This window comes from Callospermophilus lateralis, unplaced genomic scaffold, assembly GCF_048772815.1.
Source record: "Callospermophilus lateralis isolate mCalLat2 unplaced genomic scaffold, mCalLat2.hap1 Scaffold_121, whole genome shotgun sequence".
Taxonomy (NCBI): domain Eukaryota; kingdom Metazoa; phylum Chordata; class Mammalia; order Rodentia; family Sciuridae; genus Callospermophilus; species Callospermophilus lateralis.
This window is the reverse complement of record NW_027512399.1, coordinates 3,158,126-3,179,718: the sequence shown is the minus strand read 5'-3', so window position 1 is coordinate 3,179,718 and position 21,593 is coordinate 3,158,126. Positions and strand designations below refer to the sequence as shown.

The 21,593-nt window shown below is 32.5% G+C and overlaps 1 pseudogene; it reads left to right on the top strand.

The window, feature by feature from the left end:
- LOC143388626 (zinc finger protein 280D-like) overlaps positions 1-21,593 on the top strand; it is a 93,058-nt pseudogene that overhangs the window by 51,845 nt on the left and 19,620 nt on the right.

The window sequence follows — 21,593 nt, the reverse complement described above, 5'->3', positions numbered from 1 at the left end:
ATCTATACATACATTTGTTCAGTGAAAAGGAGAGACTATTCTGGTTATGATGCCACTGTTGGAATTCTTTTTCATTAATTCATTTAATTTACGTTGTTTGAGTACCTATCATTACACTATGCTAAGAAACCCCTTCAGAACCCACATTATTTTCATTTGTATTTCTTTAATAGGAGAATATTTTATTCTATCAGGGTGGATTTTTATCTTTAAAAATAGTTATTCCATTATAAATGTGATATACTGCTTATTCCTCGTGAGTTTGTTCCATTTAAATAAATATTAGAATTAATGTATAACTGAGTTTCTTGGAGATCATGACATAACCTCTGTTTTACTTTCTTATCATTATCAGATACTGCTTTTCCAGAATTCTCCTACCTTTCATGGCAACTTTAGCCCTTCTCTCTCAGTTTTTCTGCCTTGATGATTGGCCTACCTCCTGGTGTTTTGGCTCCTTTAGTGCCAGCACTTCACATCAGCTTTTAAGTTTTGGGTCCTCTTCATTTTTAGTCTCATCCTATATACTCTTCATTCCTTCTGAATTCTTATTACTCCATGATGTTCAGAGTTTTGACTCTTTTTGCCAGTCTAGCAGCATTCATCTAACTTTATAGTCATCGTGGTCCTCTGTTTCGAATCCTGTTCTTTTCTTTGTCTTCTACATTTTTATTCATGCTCACCTAGCATAAAAGCCAGTTTAAGATTTCAGCCTCTTCCCCTTTTCATCTTTATGTATGCTCAATTCTAGAATACAAGAGTTTATTTATTCATTCTGACTTTATAATCTTTAACTTTGATTAAGACCTATCTATTTTTTCTTTTTAAAGACCTCCTTATTTTTACCTACAGTGTTTGTTTAATTCTTTTTCAGTATCCTAAAAATTTTATTTTCATCTTTCAGTTGTTAACCCAACTTATTAATTGCTCAATTGAAGGTCATCTTTTTCATTTTTCCTAAAAGCTAGCTCTTTTCAACTACAAATATTTTTCTTCATCCAGATATTAATCTCAGAAATTAAGCTTGTCCCATTTCTCCATATCCAGTTCTATCTTTTATCTCCTTCAATTCACCATAACCTAATTCAGTTAACTTGTATCTTCATCCCTATCTTACTATTGGTCTTCTGCTTATAAACACTTTCAAGGTTTTGTTTCTTTAATTTCAGGATCAGGGAACTGTGTCCTTCCTGCGTATTTTCTTTATTTCTTGTCTGCCTATTTCCATCAACATTTTTCAAAATGTTTGTTGCCAGCTTAATTGTGACTCATTTTTTTACCCTTTTGAGTATCATCCCTACCTTTCAACTGACACTGCCCCTTTAAAGATTATTGTGTCATGTACTTATCACCACACTTTTCCTCTTTTTTCATTCTTTACTCCTTAACTTTATTTTTAACGTTATTGCCACTCACTTTTGAAACGTTTCTCTTTAGACTCTATTAAGCGGTTAATACCATTTTTCTTCTTTTTAGGTAACACCTCTCTTTCACTGCCTGTCTCCAACTCTTTATATTCCCTTTCTTAGTAATTTTAGCACTTGCACTTTCAGCTTTCAACTTGAAATCTTAGAATTTCAATCTTTTGTTTTTCTAAGATCCAAATATGTGTTTCTAATTATTTTGTAGATGCTTTTACCCTAGACCCACTGGCATCTCCATAGAACAACAACAACAACAACAAAAGCCAAATATTATTATCTGTGTCAGATTCACATTACTACCATCCCAACATTTTAAGTTCCATCTCTTTCAGGGCACCATTTTGTGTGAATGTTTAGCTCCAGCTAGAAATAATTTACTGTTCCAAGTTTCTGAAACTCAAGAAGTTCTTTTGATTCACTGTGTATCATGGCTTCCTGAGACTGCCTCCCAACCACTGCAATATCTGATACTCCAATTGCTCTAAACCAGCCCCCATCATTTTTTCCCCTAGTATACTTCTGGGTAGAATGCTAATCTCTTATTCTGTTCAAAACACAAAGCTACCTAAGGATGTCTTTTATTTTGCCCTTAATTTCTAAAGGATCAAATTGGAAAGTATTTTGTGTTTCTTAAACTAAGGTTCATCTGGCCTTCCTTCTCCCATTTATCATAGGTTTCCTTCCTGTCCTGAAGAACTTCCAAATCCATTATATCTCCAACCATTTGCAGTTGGCTCAAGACATTCTTCTTTCCCTTTTCCAAACCACCCAAACCTGCATTTCATTGTCATCACATATACTCCTGATTCATTGTTAGCTCCTTTCTCCTTTTTTTTTGTTTTGTTTTTTCTTCATTGATACTGTCGTTTCCCTTTGCCTTCTCACTGAGGAGCACACCCTTATTTCTACTTATTGCAGATACTTGATCTAGGTTTGAGGTTTTTATGAAGGGAAGCTTCATTTCTCCAAAAGATGTGTACATTCAGTTCTTACCTATACCATACCAACTCTGTAGCCTTTCAAGTAGTCTTTTTCTTTTTGGTCTCATACCTGCCCAGTCTTCTATAAAGAGAGACTCTGATCCTCATAAGTTGGCTAATATTTTCTAAAGTATTTTTCTTCCCATACTTATTTTATATAGTAGTTTTTTCTTATTCTTTATTAGTCCTCATGACACCCTGTCCTTCCCTCCAAGTTCATATTTCAAATGTCTGGTCAATTCTTTTGAATTGTGTACCATTCATCTGATTTGCCTTTCATTTTGTTTGTGTATGTAGAATCTCCTTGAGAAGTGATCTTTGTATTTATCATATCACTTACTACTTTATAAACTATAAATGATAATCATTATTTATAATTAGAGGAGGCCCCAAACGTAATCTCAAAGAATAGATTAAAAAATCTTGAAGCTGTTGAAACATCTTTAAAGTCAGACTCTTTGAAGGAAACAGATCATTAACTTCATAATTATAAATTATTTTTTAAAGAAAGTATTATTGGGGTCAGTTATTTAAATTATTGTACTTTGCTAATAGCTTGTAAGTGGTAATCGAAATCACCTGAGAAAGTGACAATTAACTACTATATAATATTACTGTTATTCCTCAAAAAGATATATGAGACAACTTTTTCTTCTACATGTTAGAGAATTAAGTTAATGGACATTACTAATATCTATTTTTAATAGTATTTATATGACCCAGATTCATTTTCACAAATACTGATTATTACATACTAGGAAGTTACAATTTGTGTTTTAGTCAAAAGACCTGACAAGAACAATTAGAGAAGGAAAAGTTTATTTTGGAGTTCATAGTTTTAGAGGTCTCCATCTGTAGATGGTTGACTCCATGGGCCTGGGCCTGAGATGAGGCAGAATATCATGGTGGAAGCAAATGGTGAAGGAAAGCAACTGGGAACATGGCATCAGGAAGGAGAGGCAGAGCACTCTCATGATCACAAAATATATATCCAAAGACGAGCCTCCAGTCACATCCTATCTGACTACAGTTACCACCCAGTTAATCCCTATCTGGGATCAATACACTGATTATGTCAAGGCTCTCATAACCTAATTGAGTCATCTCTAAACTTTCTTGCAATGCTCACACATGAGGTTTGGGAGGCATATGAAACCATACAGTTTTCTAGAAAGTGTGATAGGCAGGTAGTATTGGGGGTCAAGTCCTTGCTGTTAATTTTGCTAATTAGTAGGAGAAATATGTTTACCTAGGTTAATGTGATAAGCAGATGACTATGAGAGCACAGAGAAGGTAAGAATAAATTCTTTAAATAAGAAGTAGAGAAGACTTTCTATAAATGACATTTCTCTTAGGCTTTGAAGAAAGATGTTAAACGTTTCCAAGTAAAAAGAAAGCTGTTGTAATGATTTGCTCCTGTACACAGAGTTCTGTGTCACTGTTGATTTTTTTCTTGCATTAATTTACGAATATATATTCATTCCACATTTATTTATTAGCATTTATTCTGTGTCAAACAATCTTCTTCTCTTTCACTCAACCATGAATTATAGGGCAGGCAACTTACCACTCCAGTTATTATATCATCATTCTACAGTTTAGTGTCTTAAATAGTAGGTATACCATCAATATTGTTGGATGTTAAGGAAGTCATTCCTTTTGTGTTTCTCAGAAAGTTAAGTTGTTTCTTACATGGAATAAAGATTATTAAGAAAAATATGGTCAAAGAGGGATTTTGTCCTCAATTTCCTTGAGGTATAATTTATACCTAATAAAATTTACCTATTTGTGAAGAACAATTCAATGAGCTTTTGGTAATTATAGTCATGCAGTTGGGTAGCAGGTTTTTTAGACCTACGTCTTAACACTGTATTTTTACTGTATTGAATAAAAGTCTTAGTCTTTTCTGTTTTCTTAGGTGTGTTTCTGTATTTCTATCAACTTTGTGGAAATAGGGAAGAAAGGTAGCTTTTTCCTCCTTTTTATTTGTGAGTTGTGATTCACTTTTCCATTCTTACATTACACAAAATTGCAGTTGTAGAAGTTATGTAGTAAATATAGATGAGTCAAAGAGGCAGTATAAATGCTTCTTTTTCCAAAGATAGGGAACTCTAAATCATAACTGGATTCAGACAACTAAAAATTTAATTAGAAACACTTGTAGATATTTGGTTCAAGTTATAGATAGATGTGGAAGCCATCAAAAAGACCCTAATATATAATTTTTCTCTCTCCTTATCAAAGAATAAATAAAAACAGTATACTTACTTGAAGAGAAAAAACTTTAAAATGTCATTAAAAAAATAACTTATTTTGAACTGAACCTGGTGGTACATACTTGTAATCCCAGTGACTTGGGAGGTTGAGGCTAGAGGATTCCAAGTTGGAGGCCAGCTCATCAATTTATGAGAGACCTAGTCTAAAAATAAAAAGGGCTGGAGGTATATTTCACTGGTAGAGCACGCCTGGGTTCAATCCCCAGTAAACCTGCCTCCCAGTCTTGGACTCATTCCTCTAAGGAAACAATTATTTATATAATTTTTTGCACACAATTTCAGGGCTTCCCAACCCCCTGATCTCTCTAAAAACTTTATTTTTGTGATAATATCTTAAATTCATAAATCTCCAAATAATAATTACCCTAGCTTGAAAAAATGATATTTGAAATCTTCTGAGGCTGTTTTCAAGGAATTATATTTAGCCAGAATATTTCTGTTCCTTTACATACAGGCTTCACTGATGTGAGTAACCATTTACCTAGTTTGTTGGCTACTGCTTTTCAAACTTTAACTTATGTAAGAACCACTGAAAAACTTGTTAAGGCAGTTTCCTGGATCCAACTGCCAGAGATTAATTCAGTAGGTTTGTGAAGAGCCTAAGATTTTGCATTTCTAAATAAACTCTCAGGTGATGGTGATACGGTTGTCTGTGACTTTCAGATATAGTGTGCTAAACTACTTCTGGTTTTCTAGTACACAAAGCTTTCCTTATTGGCTACAATGTTTGGTTAGTGGTTGTTTGTTCTGTGATTAGAGGAAGCATTAAGTTATGAGTTCTGCTTTTTTTCTTAAACCTCTACTAACAATTACAAAGAACTGTCTAGATGTTTGAATTTACAGATGGTAAACAGTAATATTTAGCTGAAATAGTGTGTACTTTCTAGATCAATTGAATTCTGTTCCCCTCCCTCTATACCAGCATGCTAAGATTATTAAAAAGTTATTTTCAAAAAGTTGATTTTTAATGATAATTCAGATTGAAGCAAAATTAGTTTGTTAATAAAAATTTAGAATTGTTTTAAATGTATAATAAATGAAAAATTTAGTTTGTTTTTTAACTCTTTGAGCATTTCCTTTTTACATAATGGTGAGTTATTGATCATCTAAGTATATGCTTAGGGAAAAAAGTATGTGTCATTAGGAATTAAAAGCAAAATGGAATATCAGATCAAATGTTAAATTAAACAGAGTTAATGGTTCAGTATTTATTCTGTAGTCTTTTAAAAACTAGAAACTTAAGTACAGACTTGAAATATGTTTATAAATTAATATAATTATTATTATAAAATAATAGAGTTCTATACTAAAATTATTAAAATGTCTTCTGTCTCTCCAGCATTCACAGTAGTCGTCCAAGTAAAAGGTTTTGTATATTTAAGGAGCATTCTGAAGATCTTAGGTAACTAGTTGATTTTATTTTAATTCTTTCTACTAAACAATGGTTATAATTTACATTCTTTCTTGCATAACAAATTTATTGAAATATAATTCACATGCTGTACAATATGCATTTAACAATAAAATTAATAGGTTATGGTATTGTGCTATATTATACTATACAGTATAGTATAGCATCCAAACCTATAATAGGTTATAGTATTATACTGTACTGCTGCTGTACAGCAATGACCACAGTTAATTTTAGTACATATTGGTCATTCCAAACAGAAACCCTTTCCCCATTCATTAGTGGTTATCCCCATTTCTTTTCAACTCTCCCCATTACTAAGCAATCATGAATCTACTTTGTGCCTATGTAGATTAGTTCATTCTAGATATTTTCTACAAATGGAATAATAGACTGTGTATGTAGTCTTTTCCAACTGCCTATAAAGGTTTATGTATATTGTAGCATGCATGTATGAATGCTTTATTTTTCAAAGTGCTGAATGATATTCCATATTATGAATATGCCATAGTTTAGCCATTCATTCAGTTCATTTTCACTTTAGGTTGTTATAATGATACTGTGAACATTTACATATTAGTTTTTATTAGGACATGTCTTTTTATTTTTCTTTAGTATATACTTAACATTGAATTTGCTGGATTTTATAGTACATTGATCCTTTTGAGGAACTGCTAAATTGCTTTTCAAAGTAGCCTCATTATTTACATTCCCACCAGCAGTGTATGAGGGTTCTAGTTTTTTTACAATCTTTTGTAACATTCGGTATTATATCTTTTTTGTCATAGTCATCCTAGTTGCTAGGAAGTGCTGTATCATTGTGGTTTGCACTTTTAAATGAAACTGCCTGGAGTTCCAGTTGGGAAATCTGAGTGGTTCCTAAGGATATTATATTGTTCCTTATAAGACCTGAGATACGCCATTGATCTCTTGGTAAATTTATTTCATTGGTGACAAATGGTGTCAAGATGAAATTCTCATGCATTTGCATTGTAAAATGAAAGAAAAAATCAGGCCCACCAACAATATTTGAATATCAAAAAGTTACTTAAGATACCTATTAAAGTGATGCTGTTAATTTTTGAAGCACATATGTGAAACCACTGAAATTCTTGAAATCAGTAGTCTTCATAATTCTTTTTTGTTTGTTTCTTTTTCAAATAGAAGTATACATCTTAGCTTCTGTAAAGAAACTGTGGATGAATGTTGATAATTAGCATTGGTTATACCACACACTGAATTCAAAATCCATTGAGCACCATTTTTTAAAATTCTGATTTCCTTAGTTTCTTTTTCTTTATTTTCTGCTTATGTTGCTATTCTCCTTGAAATAACAATATCTTTGTTCCACCAAACTAATTTATTGATAAGTTTAGCCAAAGACTTGTTTGATGCTTTGGGTTCATGGAAAAGGAGGAAGAGGGAATGGCATTATATCTTAGGATCTTTGTGTTTATTATCTCCTATGCGTAGTTTACTCTTTCCCAGATATTATATGGTCATTCCTTTATCTCCACTCTTACAGTGATCCTTTCCTTAATTACTGCATTTGAAATTGTATCCACTCCCCCATTCTTCACTCTAGCACTTTTACCTCCTTTTAATTTTATTTCATAGTGCATTTGCAATACTGTATATTTTACTTTTTGTTTGTCTGTGGTCTGTGTACTCTTACTACATTCTATGTGGCTTGTGGGGTTTTTGTTGTTTTTGTTGTTCATTTGTTTTTGTTTTCTTAAGCCTAGCATATGGTAGGCATTCAGTAAATATTTTTTGAATAAATTAATGTCTATGGAAAAAATTATGTATTTGGACAAAAGGTCCCATTTATGATGCTGAGCCAGTAGCTCACAGGAAGATAAAAAATAATGGTTCAATATTAAAACTTTTAGTCTCATTAGAGTGTTTATTGTATTCAGAGAAATTGATTGTTACTTGAGGTACTGCCTTAAAAGAATGAATAGGATTTATTGCATTTTAAAAATCAGATTTTTATTTGATTTTTACCTCATTGTTGTCTAGCTCAGTTGTGTGTTAGTTTTTAAATGAATTATCTGATTTTTTAAAGGTCTGGAGTGTTTTTCTCTCAACTCCCATTATGTCTCACATTGAAATTGGTCAATTTCTGTGAGTGGAACTTAGCATATTTATAAAATTCCATATCCCCCAATCTTTGTAATCACTTATTGAAATGGAATATTTTTATTGTGTATATTATGTGTATTATGCATTTATCATGTATGTATTGTAGCAGGTTCTGTGTAGATGATAGGGATAAAGCAATCTTGGAACTAGCCTTCAGGGAATGTTGTTTATTAGGTGGCAAATAAAGTATGAACAGAAGTAACTATGGATTTTAATAAGTGCAATAAGTTATTTCAGAGAAGTGAGAGATTACTTGAAATAATCTGGATAGGAATTAGGTTTACTTTGTTTTTAAGGATGAGTTTTTTTGTTTGTTTGTTTTTTTGTTTTTTTTTTTTTTACTGGCAGAAGGAGCAGAGGGATCTTCTAGTTGGAGAAAATAGCACAAAAGTGCAGAAATGAAAAAGAGAAGGCATACGGAAAGTATGGCTAGTAGTAAATGGATGGAACATGATGTTTGTGTGATAGTAATGGATTAAAGTCTGTAGCAACAATTTTGAGCTTACAATCATATTGGAATGCATTGAAAATTAAACTTAGGAAATTTGGACTTAATTCAGAGGGCACTGGAGAACCATTAGTGTTTTGTGTAGATTCAAGTGATACTGAAGGAAAGTTGAATTCAGGGACATACAAGGTGAGTTGTAGGTGCATAAATCATTTAGATTAGGGATCTGAATTAAGGTGCTGAGGTGGTATTACATTGTGTTTATGATGTAATATGGGCTCTGGAATCAAAGTGCATAATTTTACACCTGATTTTGACCTTTACCAGCTCTATGTCCTTGGTAGGCTACTAAGCTAACTCTGTACTGTATAAAAGGGTAATAATTATAACACTTAACTCTTCAGGTTGTTGTAAGATTTAGATGAGATGATATGTTTAAAAGCAGCCTGGCACAGATAAGTACTCAATAAGTTGTTTATATTATAAAATGCTTGACATATTAAATGTTTTAAGAAAGGAGAAAGTCATAGGTAACTATGGTTTGAGCTTTAGTGTCAAATGAAATGGGACCATAAGAAAGTCAGGAGGAGATGATTTGGGGAGAAAGCAGATGATTTTAGATTTGATGTACCAGTGAATTCTGTCAGTGCACATATATAGTATGCAATTAGAATAGAACTTAAGGAGGAGAAATCAGTCTGAAGTATCCTGTTTGTTTGTATTCATATACTGGTAAAACATATATATTATGTAATGAACATCAAATATATGAACGTTGAATGTATATACTTTGTATTAAACTGATAATAACAGTGATCAGTTAAATGATCAATTTTTTTCACCTAAACAAAATTTAGGTGAAACTTTGATTTATTAGAGAGATTTCAAAGACTCTTATAGACCCCTAAGTAGAGGAGCAACAGCCAGAGCAAATAAGGAAAACAAAAAGTCATCAAGAACTTATTTTAATTCTCTCTGCTTTGACCTGCTAAGGCAGCACAATGCTGTCTTCTTTTCTCTGGACTTGGGTTTCTTTCTGCTTTCTCTGTACAGACCATCTTTTCTCTACTAATGACCCAACTATAATATTCCCAGACTCACATATTTTCCCAAATCAAGAAATTTGATTAAAAATTCCAATTACAAATCCCTGTTTAAAAACATATTGAGTTAGTCATGCCATCCCTTTTTAAATTATCTATATCCAGTGGAATAGGCAGTAGCCTGTTCTTTACCAGTGAAACTCTTTTTAGTATCTATGAGGGCAGTTTGTTCATAGAAAAAATTGTAGTTAGTTATTTAAGCTAAGTATTTTACATTTTAACTTTCTTTAAGCTTTTAAGTCTCTATACTCAATTTAGAATTTTAGAAATACTCCATTTAGAATTTGAGTACTTTTTAGTAATCACTTTCTAGAGGAACTTTAATTTAATGTAAAATGAAGTTCATTTAAATTGAACAGACTGAATTTTTTTCAACAGTGACATTTAAGTTCAAATTACTTTAAACAATTTAGTGTCATTTATCCATTAAATATACTTGATTTTCTTTTAAACGGCACTTCAAATGCTTGACCCAACTAGCTCCCAATTGCTTAACATTTTAATAAATATAATAAGTTCAATTATATAGTGGCTTTCTAAGTTCTCTGAACCATCTCAATATTTTTACAGTCTTAATAATATTTAAGATACTTTTCAACTAAAAGTCACGAGATCAAACACATTTTAAATATGAATCTTAAGGCCATTGACACATAACTTTAATATGCCAATTATGTTTAAATATTTCAGATAGCAAATGTTATTCAGTTTAATTCAGTGAGTGTAAGAACTATTCTAGACTCAGCAAAAGTTTTTCATGATTTTGGGACTTGTTTCCTAACTTCCTTTGAAAGTCCTTAATCATTTCATGTGTTATTTAAGAATCAAGAACATACTGGAGTTCTCCCTGCTTTGACCTGCTAAGGCAGCATGATTCTGTCTTTATTTTCTCTGGACTTGAGTTTCTTTCTCCTTTCTCTGTACAGCACTCACAAGTTTTGTTAAAGAGTATGAGTAGTATAGGCCCCATCAGGTAGGCAATAGCATTCACAGTGCTGGGATGATGAGGATTCCAAATTTGTGGACTCCAACATTTTTATTAACTACGTCAGTTAATTCCATGTTAAATAATAACCACCCTTGGAAGATCATGCTAAAACTTTGGCATGTAGTGGCAGGTATCATACTATACTTCTAAATACTTTATAATTTTCTTCTAATTTTGTCCTCAACTAAATAAAATGCTAGATTATAAATTTCATTCAAGTACTGACTGGCTTTTTTGTTGTTGTTGTTGTTCATAATAACAGTGATACAGTTGTATAGACAACCTCGGTAAATATATATTGAGTGAATGAATGCTATTCTCACTTTGCAGATGGGCATAGGAACAAATAGAATGTGACTTGCCTATATTATTGCAAATTGTTAATGGAACCTAGACTGGTTGTAGGTCTTTTGACTGGTACAAAAGATAAATATTTATAAAACATAAATACTCTATGTAAATAAGTAGTAGCAAAATTTGGACATAGCTGTACCATTTTATAGAGAATAATTTCAGTTACATCAAATTTATATAACAAATAACAAGTTACATTTATTACACAAAAAGATAATTTGTGGAAAAATAATCATTGAACTTGTATATAGATTTAACAACAGATAAAAACTTTTCTTTTATGCTATTTTTTTAATAGGGGCATTACTCTAGTGTGCCTTAATTGTGATTTCCTAACTGATGTTTCTGGCTTAGATAATATGGCTGCACACTTAAGTCAACATGAAACCCATACTTGCCAAGTTGTAGTAGAGAAAGGTACGTATATATAACTGTGCTCTTGTGGATTTTGATATTTATTCCATTATTTTTGGTCAACCACAATATGAACTCTTTACTAAATCGTTACTCTCATCATAGTTCATATGCTGTTGTAAATATAAAACTTTTCTTCTAATTAATATAAAACTTTTCTTCTAATTTCAATTTCTGTCTGTATCCCAACTTCTGAACATCTTTCTGAGTAAGTTTAATTTTTTTTCAGTGCATTTTACTTTGATGGAAATTAGCACCTATTGCATTTTTAAGTGTATCATTAATAGCAATGAAAAATATATTTTAAAATGTTTTTTAAACCTGCTTGTTGAAATAGGTTCCTGCTCTGTGGAGCTCGTGACCTGGTGCAAGACAAGTTGGAATTTCCTAAGTTCAAAGTTCTGAGATATTTTCTTACACAAAGTCAGTCAAGCAGCCAAGTTTATGACACTAGCTTTCATTATTCAGCTCTGTTCAGCTTGTAAATGGGTTCAGATTCCTGTTCTACTTTATCTTTGTGTCAAGTTGACATATCTTTTTTTTTTTAAATATTTTTTTTGGTTGTTCAAAACATTACAAAGCTCATGGCATATCATCTTCCATACATTTGATTCAAATGGGTTATCAGCTTCCATTTTTACCCCAAATACAAGTTGCAGAATCACATCGGTTACACATCCACATTTTTACATAATACCATATTAATGACTGTTGTATTCTGCTACCTTTCCTATCCCCTACTATCCCCCCTCCCCTTCCCTCTCCTCTTCCCTCTCTACCCCATCTGCTGTGGTTTAATTCTCTCCTTTTTTTTTTCCCTTTCCCCTCACAAACTCTTATATGTAGTTTTATGTAACAATGAGGGTCTCCTTCCATTTCCATACAGTTTCCCTTCTCTCTCCCTCTCTCCCACCCCACTCATCTCTGTTAAATGTTAATCTTTTCCTCATGCTCTTATGGGACTTACTGAAACTAAAAAGTTTTTTCTCAGCAAGAGAAACAATAAGAGAGGTAAACAGGGAACCTACATCCTGGGAACAAATTTTTACTCCTCACACTTCAGATAGAGCCCTAATATCCAGAATATACAAAGAACTTAAAAAATTAAACAATAAGATAACACACAACCCTATCAACAAATGGGCCAAGGACCTGAACAGACACTTCTCAGAGGAAGACATACAGTCAATCAATAAGTATATGAAAAAATGCTCACCATCTCTAGTAGTCAGAGAAATGCAAATCAAAACCACCCTAAGATACCATCTCACTCCAGTAAGATTGGCAGCCATTAGGAAGTCAAGTAACAATAAGTGCTGGCGAGGATGTGGGGAAAAGGGTACACTTGTACATTGCTGGTGGGACTGCAAAATGGTGCGGCCAATATGGAAAGCAGTATGGAGATACCTAAGTTGACGTATCTTAACATACATTTTTTTTTCTCCAGTTGATTTTCTCTAAAAATAACGTATTGCTATGGTCTTTTCTTACTTTGCTTAAAATGATTTGTGTTTCTCTCTACTGCACTTGCCTTCAGAGTAATACATTCCAAGTGATATGGTTGTTTGTCTTCTGTTTTGTCTGCTTCTTAATTTCATGTCGTAAGTTTTTGGACCAGATGATTGTCCTTTTTCTCATTTGTTGTCTGTCATTGTGCTATCTTTTTTTTTTCAGGTGCAGAAGCAGCCCAGAGATTTCAAAAAATATCCAGGGTACACCTGGACAGTGTCCCCCTTCGATGGACACAACTGATGACTGTTCTCTCTTTCCAAGGAATGTGAATAATTTGACTGTGGGACCTGCTCTAGGTTTTGGCCTCAAGAAATCATATCTTAGGGAAACTCCCTTCCTGCATGACTGGCCTCTTGTAAGGCTGATGTTGATTTGGCCAGAGTTGGCCTCGGGGCCCACCAAATTGAGCATACTTCCCACTGGCAGCTTTGGCTCTCCATCTTAATAAGCTCATGGGCCAATTATAAATAAGAAAAACCTATCAAATCAATGGTTCGGCATACAAATTAAAGTTTACTCATTTTGGCTGCTACCCATAAATCTTCCTCTATCCTGAATGCAATCCAAGAAATATAAAAAAATCTAGTCGTTGGGAAATCATGACTATTTTTCATGTCCTTGGAACAATAGGTCTCTATAATTATGATTCAAAATCATAGTTATTTTTACTGTTTTTTAAAATTATCACCCAGTATTAACTCTAAAATTTTCTCAACAATACCTATTCTCAGATTTTTTTATTTTTAAAAAAATTAGTTTAATTTTAATAGCTTGATTTTATGTTCTCTAAATTTAGTGATATCTACTTTATGATATCTATTTTTCTATTCTGTTCTTTAAAACTTATTCAGTGTTTATGTTTTTAAGAACACCAGAAGATTTCTTAAGAATTCTCTTCAGATTTCACTTATCTACCTGTTGATAGCTTTATAGTATGACTGTTCTCAGACAGTTATGATATCTTCTGTCTTGTTTCAGGATTATTATTTATATTACCTCAATAATTTTGGCTTTGAAGGTGTTAAAATTGGTAAAGCTTGCAGATCTTAAAAACAAGTTTTAAAGTAACATATTTGTATATCTATTCTGTAATTTAATAAAAATTTTTTTGTTTAAAGGTCTCATTCTTTGCTAGTAAACAATTTCTTATAAAAACTATTTTATCCTATTGCTTTAATTGTTATATGGAAGTGTTGTTATGTGGCATGCAAACCTAAGAGCTAGTGCATCTTGCATTTTTTCCTCTAGCATAATTAAATTTTATTATACTATACTAATTTCTTGAATTTTAAAGACTAGCAAAGTGCCTTTTATGTCTTAATAGCCATAAGGATCATCAGACTCTGAAATAATAACTCAGGTGTGGTTTCTTTTATTCTAAAATCAGAGATAAAGCCAGTTTAGATGACTGCTTATTTTGTAATGTTTATCTTATGAGTATTAATCAAAAAATTAAATCCTGTTAGCTTTAATTATCTGGACAAATTTATAATGTAAATGAAGGATATTCCAAAATGTCCAAAGGTGACTTGTTTCTTAGTATTGGACTTAGTAATATATTATTCTTTATTTCCTTATCTGGCTCCCTGAAGTTTATCTTCCTTCTTTCTACCCAATTTTTAAAAATTTTGCCCAGAAACAACAATTTATTTCCATTTTTAACATTAGTTCTTTATATGTTATAGAATAGAAAATCTGCTTTTTTTATTGTAATTAAAAAATATGATATACCAATATATGATAATTTTTCTGAGACTTGATTTTTTGTAGTATCAAGTTCATTTCCTTGAACTATAAACTATATTATCACCTGTACCTTCATTTTTTAAAAATTGGTTTGACTAAAGCAGGACAAAGCTTGCTAATTATTATAGGTAATTAGTTGAATTTGTGTGATACTAATAGGTTTTAGCTTAAGCCTGATCTTTCTTTACCATCAAGTTATTTATTCTAAATAGTTGATTTGCCTCATCAACTATTGCCATGTCACATGTTTATGCTTTTTGGTTACTGTTGAATAGGTCTAATTTTTAGTTTGAGTCTATTGTCATTCTTAGAAAATGACTCTTAAGCTATAGAAACTTGGATTCTTGCCTTATTGTCACATTTTGGCAAAACATCTTGCCTATATTTTAGATGATGGTCAATACTTTGAAGAAGAATGAAGTAGGGAAGAGAAATACAGGAATATGGGGTAGAAATTAGGAGACCACCATTTTAAATCTGGTATCAGGGAAAACTTCTCGGACACATGACATTTTGAGTAGAGGTGTGAAGGAGGTTATATGGATATTACTTGGATATCAAAAGAGCATTTCTGGGAGGAAAAAACTTCCAACATGGGATAATTCTGAGTTAAGGAACTGTTAGGAGACCAGTTTGGCTGCAGTAGGGGGAAGAAGAAGGAGACTAGTAGGAGATAGGCCTGTGAGATAATGTGGACCATGTGGTATATGAACTTAAAGACCATCGTAAAAACTTTGGGTTTTACTTTCAAATGAGAAGCCATTAGTGAATTTTGAATAGAGGATACCTCAGTAAAACTCCAAATAAATAAATATCTAAATGTAACAATACTGTATCCCATTGTGTGCTTTCTTGAGAATAGTCCAAAGATACCAAGGGCAAAATCAGGGAGATTAGTTAAGGGGTTATTTTAATAAAACAAGTTGGAGCTGGTGGTCACTTGGGTAGGTGATAAGTGACTCCTTTTTGGATGTGTTTTGAATTTTTTGGTAATTTATATATGAAGTGTAAGCTAACATGTAAGGATGATTCATAGTTAATATTCTGATCAGCTGAAAAGATAGCATTGTTATCAACTGAGATGCAGAAGACTCAAGAGGAATAGGTTTGGGAGTGAAGAAGAGGATTTTAGTTTGAGACATGTTTTAGTTTTGAGATACTTATTTGATAGCTAAGTGGAGATGTCATTATCCTTTATGAATTTAAGGGTAAGTTTTAGGCTATAAGTATCATTTAATATTTTTAAATGTCATAAGAATGGATGTATGTGAGACTGGGGGATTCTAAAAAGATCAGTGTGTTGTTAATCATTGTCAATATCCTGGTTGTGATATTGAACTATAGTTTACAAGATGCTATCATTGAGGGAAACTGAGCAAAGTGTACTTGAGATTGCTCTGTATTGTTTCTTATAACCTTACGACCATGTGTGAATCTACAGTTGTTCCAGCATGAAAAAGTTCAATTTTAAAAAATTCTTGGAAGTATATGAGCTCATCAAGGGATAACAGTGGAAATAGAGAAAGGGCAAGGTCCACAGGTGAGCTCTGAGGACTCTGACAATAAAAGGTTAGAGAGATGAGAAGGAATGTACAAAGGAAATTAAAGGAGGTATGGACAGAGATGTGGGAAGACAATCATGAGTATGGTGATGCCCTATTTGTAAATGCAGTTACTAAGTTTTAGAGGTCTATGGATCTGTTTTTCAATACTGGTTATGACTAAGTTTCATAGTTTATTCTTATGAATTTACATATCTACCCCAGTAACAGAAACAGGAATTCTTGATCTTGAGAAAATTTAATATCCATCTTATTCTTAGGCACATTCAACTCTGTATGTGTACTCTTATAAAAATAACCCTCTTGCATTTTTATAAAAGAAGGTAATTTTGTCATTATTTCTCCTGTTCTGTACTGTAAAATTAATGCCCATAATTTATACATAGTTTTGGGAAAACTGTTTTTGTGGTCAAAATTCAGGTTAAAATTAAAATTCTTTAAATTAAATTTAATGTGGGATTTACCACGTTACATTTGGCCTGTGACTATACAAAAAATATTTATTCAGCCTTTGAATTTTTCCCTTCTATCATTACTAATTTCATGACAATCTCCATAGAATGGGCTATAGAATAATGATTAGATTTATCATTCTGATTTTTCTATTGGAAAATATAAATGTGGTGTTGAATAAGAAGGACTTCTAGAAATTTCATTCATGTTTCTGAATCATTTATAAGGTAGAGTGCATAATTAGATGCAAGCAAGTACATTTTCACATTTTCAGAAATTTTTTCTGGAAAAAATGGTTTCCTCATTATTACATTTATAAAGTCTAAGAAATATATAACAGTGCAGAGCCTCTTCTGCTTATAGCAGCAAGGGATATTTTTGATGAAGAGTATGGTTGCCTAACATGGCTTCACTGAGAAGCTTAAGAGTTTCTCATAATTATGTCTAGTTTCTCTCTGTAACTTCTTGTACCTGGCTTTAATAGAGACTGTTAATTTTACCAGCATTTGTAATATCTCTTAAGATTCTTGAATTTTTTTCTCATTTTGTTAAATTTAATTGCCTTTCTTAATGAGATCAAGAGGTCTTTCTTGATGATAAGATATGAACATTTGATACCCAGATTTAATTTAGTTGCAAGCAAGTACATTTAAAGAACTTTAAAGTGACAGAGTGATGTGGTACAAGTCTAGGCTCTGTAATTGATTGCCCAATTAGGAGTTCCTACCCTGTTGTTTTCTAGATGTAAGTGACTTATGCAAAGGCTACCTAATCTCTGTACCTCAGTTTCTTATTTATAAAACAAAGATTACAAAAGTACCTACTCTGAAAGTCTTGAGGGAATTAAAGGAATTAGTTTTCACATAAAGTACTTCAAAAGTGATTAGCTAGTTCTGGTGGCTGAGGCAGCAGGATCGCAAGTTCAAAGCCAGCCTCAGCAATTTATCAAGGCCCTGAGCAACTTAGGGAAACCTTATATAAAATTAAAAAAGTAAAAAGCTCAGTGGTTAAGCAACCTTGGGTTCAATCCCCAGTACTCCCCCCCCCAAAAAAAAAAGAAAAGTAAAATATTAGCACATAGGAAACACTATAGAATTTATCAATGATTCTATTGTTGTTATATTTCTATACTCCATGATTTTATTTCTGCCTACATTTTATTCAGGTGGAATTGCCCTGATCTTCAGCCTTCAATTTTTCTTTCTAGGCCTCTCAAACCATTTACACAAATTATTTCTGTTAAATTTCTTTAGAGGTAATTGCTGCATCATGTATAAATCATACCATTCGATTTTCGGTCTCTAAAGCTCATTAAACTTATATTTTTAAGGAATCTCTATGAACACTTCTGGGTTTATTTTAGTCATAAGTGTCTTTTATAAATCGAATCAGTATTTTCCCCTAAGTTGTAATACCTTAACTTGACTATAGTATGGACATCTTGTACTTATGACATAATTCACTTCTGATTTTGAGATGTTTCTGCAGTCTCACTCTTTTCAGCTTGTATTTGATCACATACAAAAGTTTACTATCATCTACCTCATTAGAGGGTCTCCTGTGCATCTCTTTTCTGTATTTTTTTATTAAAATAAGGGATCTTAATGTTTTTAATTGTCCACACTGAAACTGTCCATACAACTCACTGTGAAGTCTGGTATTGTGAAAGAAATGTAGCCTTGAAATAAGATAGACTGAGGTTTAAATCCTAGTTTTATATCTAACTAGCTCTATAACTTTGAGTAAATTATTAACCTTCAAGTCAGATTCCTCATCACTGAAAGATAAGCAATAATTCTTTTTAGGTTGGCTTTAAGAAATAATGCATGGAAATTAATTAGTTAAATTACCAGTTTAAGTAATTCGGTTAACTATTGATTCTAAATTACTTGTTACTGACCTGGAAGAAAGCCCACACTCACTGTTGTCACTGCTCCTACTCCAGCTTTCCTGCTCTGAATCCTGTTACTATTGTGAGTACTGCCACTTCCTGATGGCAGGGGATCCTAGAATCTATAGAATCTTATCATCATGGAGTTTCAGTGGCAGTACATTGGCATTGTGGTTATCTGTAATTTTGACTCAAGCAGTACTTTCCTCCAGACTGCTTGGTGGATGACATCTCATCACAGTGCTTTAATCAAATCTTGTGTACAAATTTTCTAATGTAGAATGAGAGTAACTCTGGCTTTTTCTGTCTAAAGACTGGGAAAAAACACTGCCTTTTTGAAAACTGGTACAGAATCCTGTTTAGAAGGAAATCATGCTTTTTTAACTTACAGAATCATTTTTTTTTGCAGAAAATTTTATTATTACCAAGTATTTATGTCCATAAATCTTGGCTGTTAATTTTATAAGAGTGTATAGTTCTTCTAGTTAGCAGTAGTCACATAGCTATTTCTTTTGCAGAACTTTGAAATGATTTTTCAACAATGCCTCTCTTAAATGTTAGAGATATTATTGAACTTAGTCATGAAATTGCTCTTTTCTGTTTCCCAAATCTCCATTTTTCCTCTTTTCCAGCGTACCTACCTGTGTAGATCAGTTGTAACACAGAATAGAAGTAAAGTTTTGTAAGATACTTTTTCTTGACAAAAAGTGAGAATAAAAGGGTAATTCCCCTCTAGAACATTTTTAGAGTGTAAGAGTCTGTGGTAAATGCACAATAACTGAAATTTGGAAAATTAGGCTACTTAATGAGTTATCTTTCTTATTGACTGAATCAGATATCCTAAAAAGCACACTTGGAAGTGGTTTTAAAAATTAATTTAGTTCTTCAAGTGACTTCCAGGTTTGTCTAAGCAAAATGCAGTGTATTGACTAAAGGTAAAATATCAGTCCTAGCACTTTCTGACCAACTTTGTGGTCAAGTTGCCTCACTTCATCTGTGAAATGAAGTTGATAGTAATCTTTGAAGATTTAAGAGATGCACAGTGTGCTTTAAAGATTAAATCTATGTATACACTTTGTTAAATTCCCTCTAATTTAAATGTACTAAGAAGAAATAGAAACAGAATTCTGACTTTCCTTAAAGCTAAAGAATTGCAAGAGAAATATTGGGTTTCATCCTTAGCACGTTGCTCTTTTCATAGTATAATATAGATAAATCTTTTCACAAGTCATTACACTGGACATTGATGTCCTGCCTTCAATGTGCAAGACTCTGTGTCAGTTGTTGGAAATGAACACATGAATAAAAGACATGATTGATGTCATTCACTATGGTAATTATACAATAGGAGAATCAAAAATGTAGACATGAAGTTCATATCTTCACAGGGCCACATAGCCAGCTGATTTCATAATCATTTAAACCATTATAATTATATATATTGAATAGCTATAATTTTTGTGAAATACTATCCCAGAAGGAATCAGAACCTGTTCTTAAAAGTGAAATATTATTTTATTATACCACTCGCAACTAAACTGTTAAGTCATTAATTGTTTTTCACATATGCAAGCAATAAGTAAACTCTTCTAGGGGTAGAATGACAATATTTTTCTTACATTTGAAACTATATCAAAATTTCTGTTAAAAATATTTACTCACATTGAGTCTATGAACATCAAAGAATAAGGGCTTACACCATTGTTTTTCTTAATTTCTGAACTTGGAAGAATCATTGTTTAACCCAAGTTATAGAATCTTAAGTGTTCAAAATGGTCAAAATGTCTTCATATATTTAAGTTAGAAGAAGGAAGAGGAGAAGGAGGAAAAACACCAAACCACTCTGATCTATGAGTTTGGGTATCTTTCTTTAACTTGAAATGTGACTGGGGTTGGAGGTATGAGAGATTCTTTTCCCTAGATTCTCTCACAGTCATTAATAAATCAAATTTTTGGGAACTGGAAGATAGTTTTTTCTTTTCAAGGTGGATATAACACATTTGTTCCTCATATGAAGTTGCTAGTCAGTAGATAAGAGCTGTGCATGAAGATATGGTGGTTTTCTTGGCCAGGCATGGTGACATATTTAATGCCTGTAATCCCAGGACCTGGGAAGGCTGAGACAGGAGGATCAAGAGTTCAAGGTCTGTCTCAGCAGTATATTGAGGCCCTAAGCAACTTAGCAAGACCCTGGGGATGTGGCTCAAGGTTAAGTGCCACTGGGTTCACTCCCTGATATAAAATAATAATACTAATAACAGTGGTTCCTGGCAGTTGGGACTAATGCCTTTGATATCTGATTAGCATGAAAGAATGGGAGAAACAGTGAAATGCAAAGATAAATGAAACTGTTGTGTACTTCATCATTTAGAACAAACCATACCAGCTTTGGCTAGTGATTCTGTAGTTACTGCCATTAAAAAAAAATTTTTTGGTCTCCTGGTCTTGAGGGTAGTTTATAGATTATAAATGAAATGTCTAGGGTATAATTCAGTTTTGCCAACAAAACCACATAACACAATAGATTCCTACTGTTTCATTAATTCTGCCTACATCAGTGGTCTTTTTCTTCCTTTACATTTTCACATGCAGATATTTTGTTTTCTTTGTTTGCTTGTCTGTCTTTCTCTAGTTCTGTCTTCTATCTAGAATGATTTTTCTGCTTTCTTCCCTAACTTTAGATGATAGCTCAAAACCAGGTGTTCAGAAATAGTTAGATCATTTCATACTAGAACAAATAAGTCTGATCCCAGACAAAAAATCAAAAGAAGTATCGAATATATTGTGTTTAAGAGTAGTGTGGAAGCTTGGCAGAAGAATCAAAACAGTGGAGATAATTTAGGGAGTAAAAGTGGCCTGTGTTGTGCACTCTCAAGCAAGTCTTGA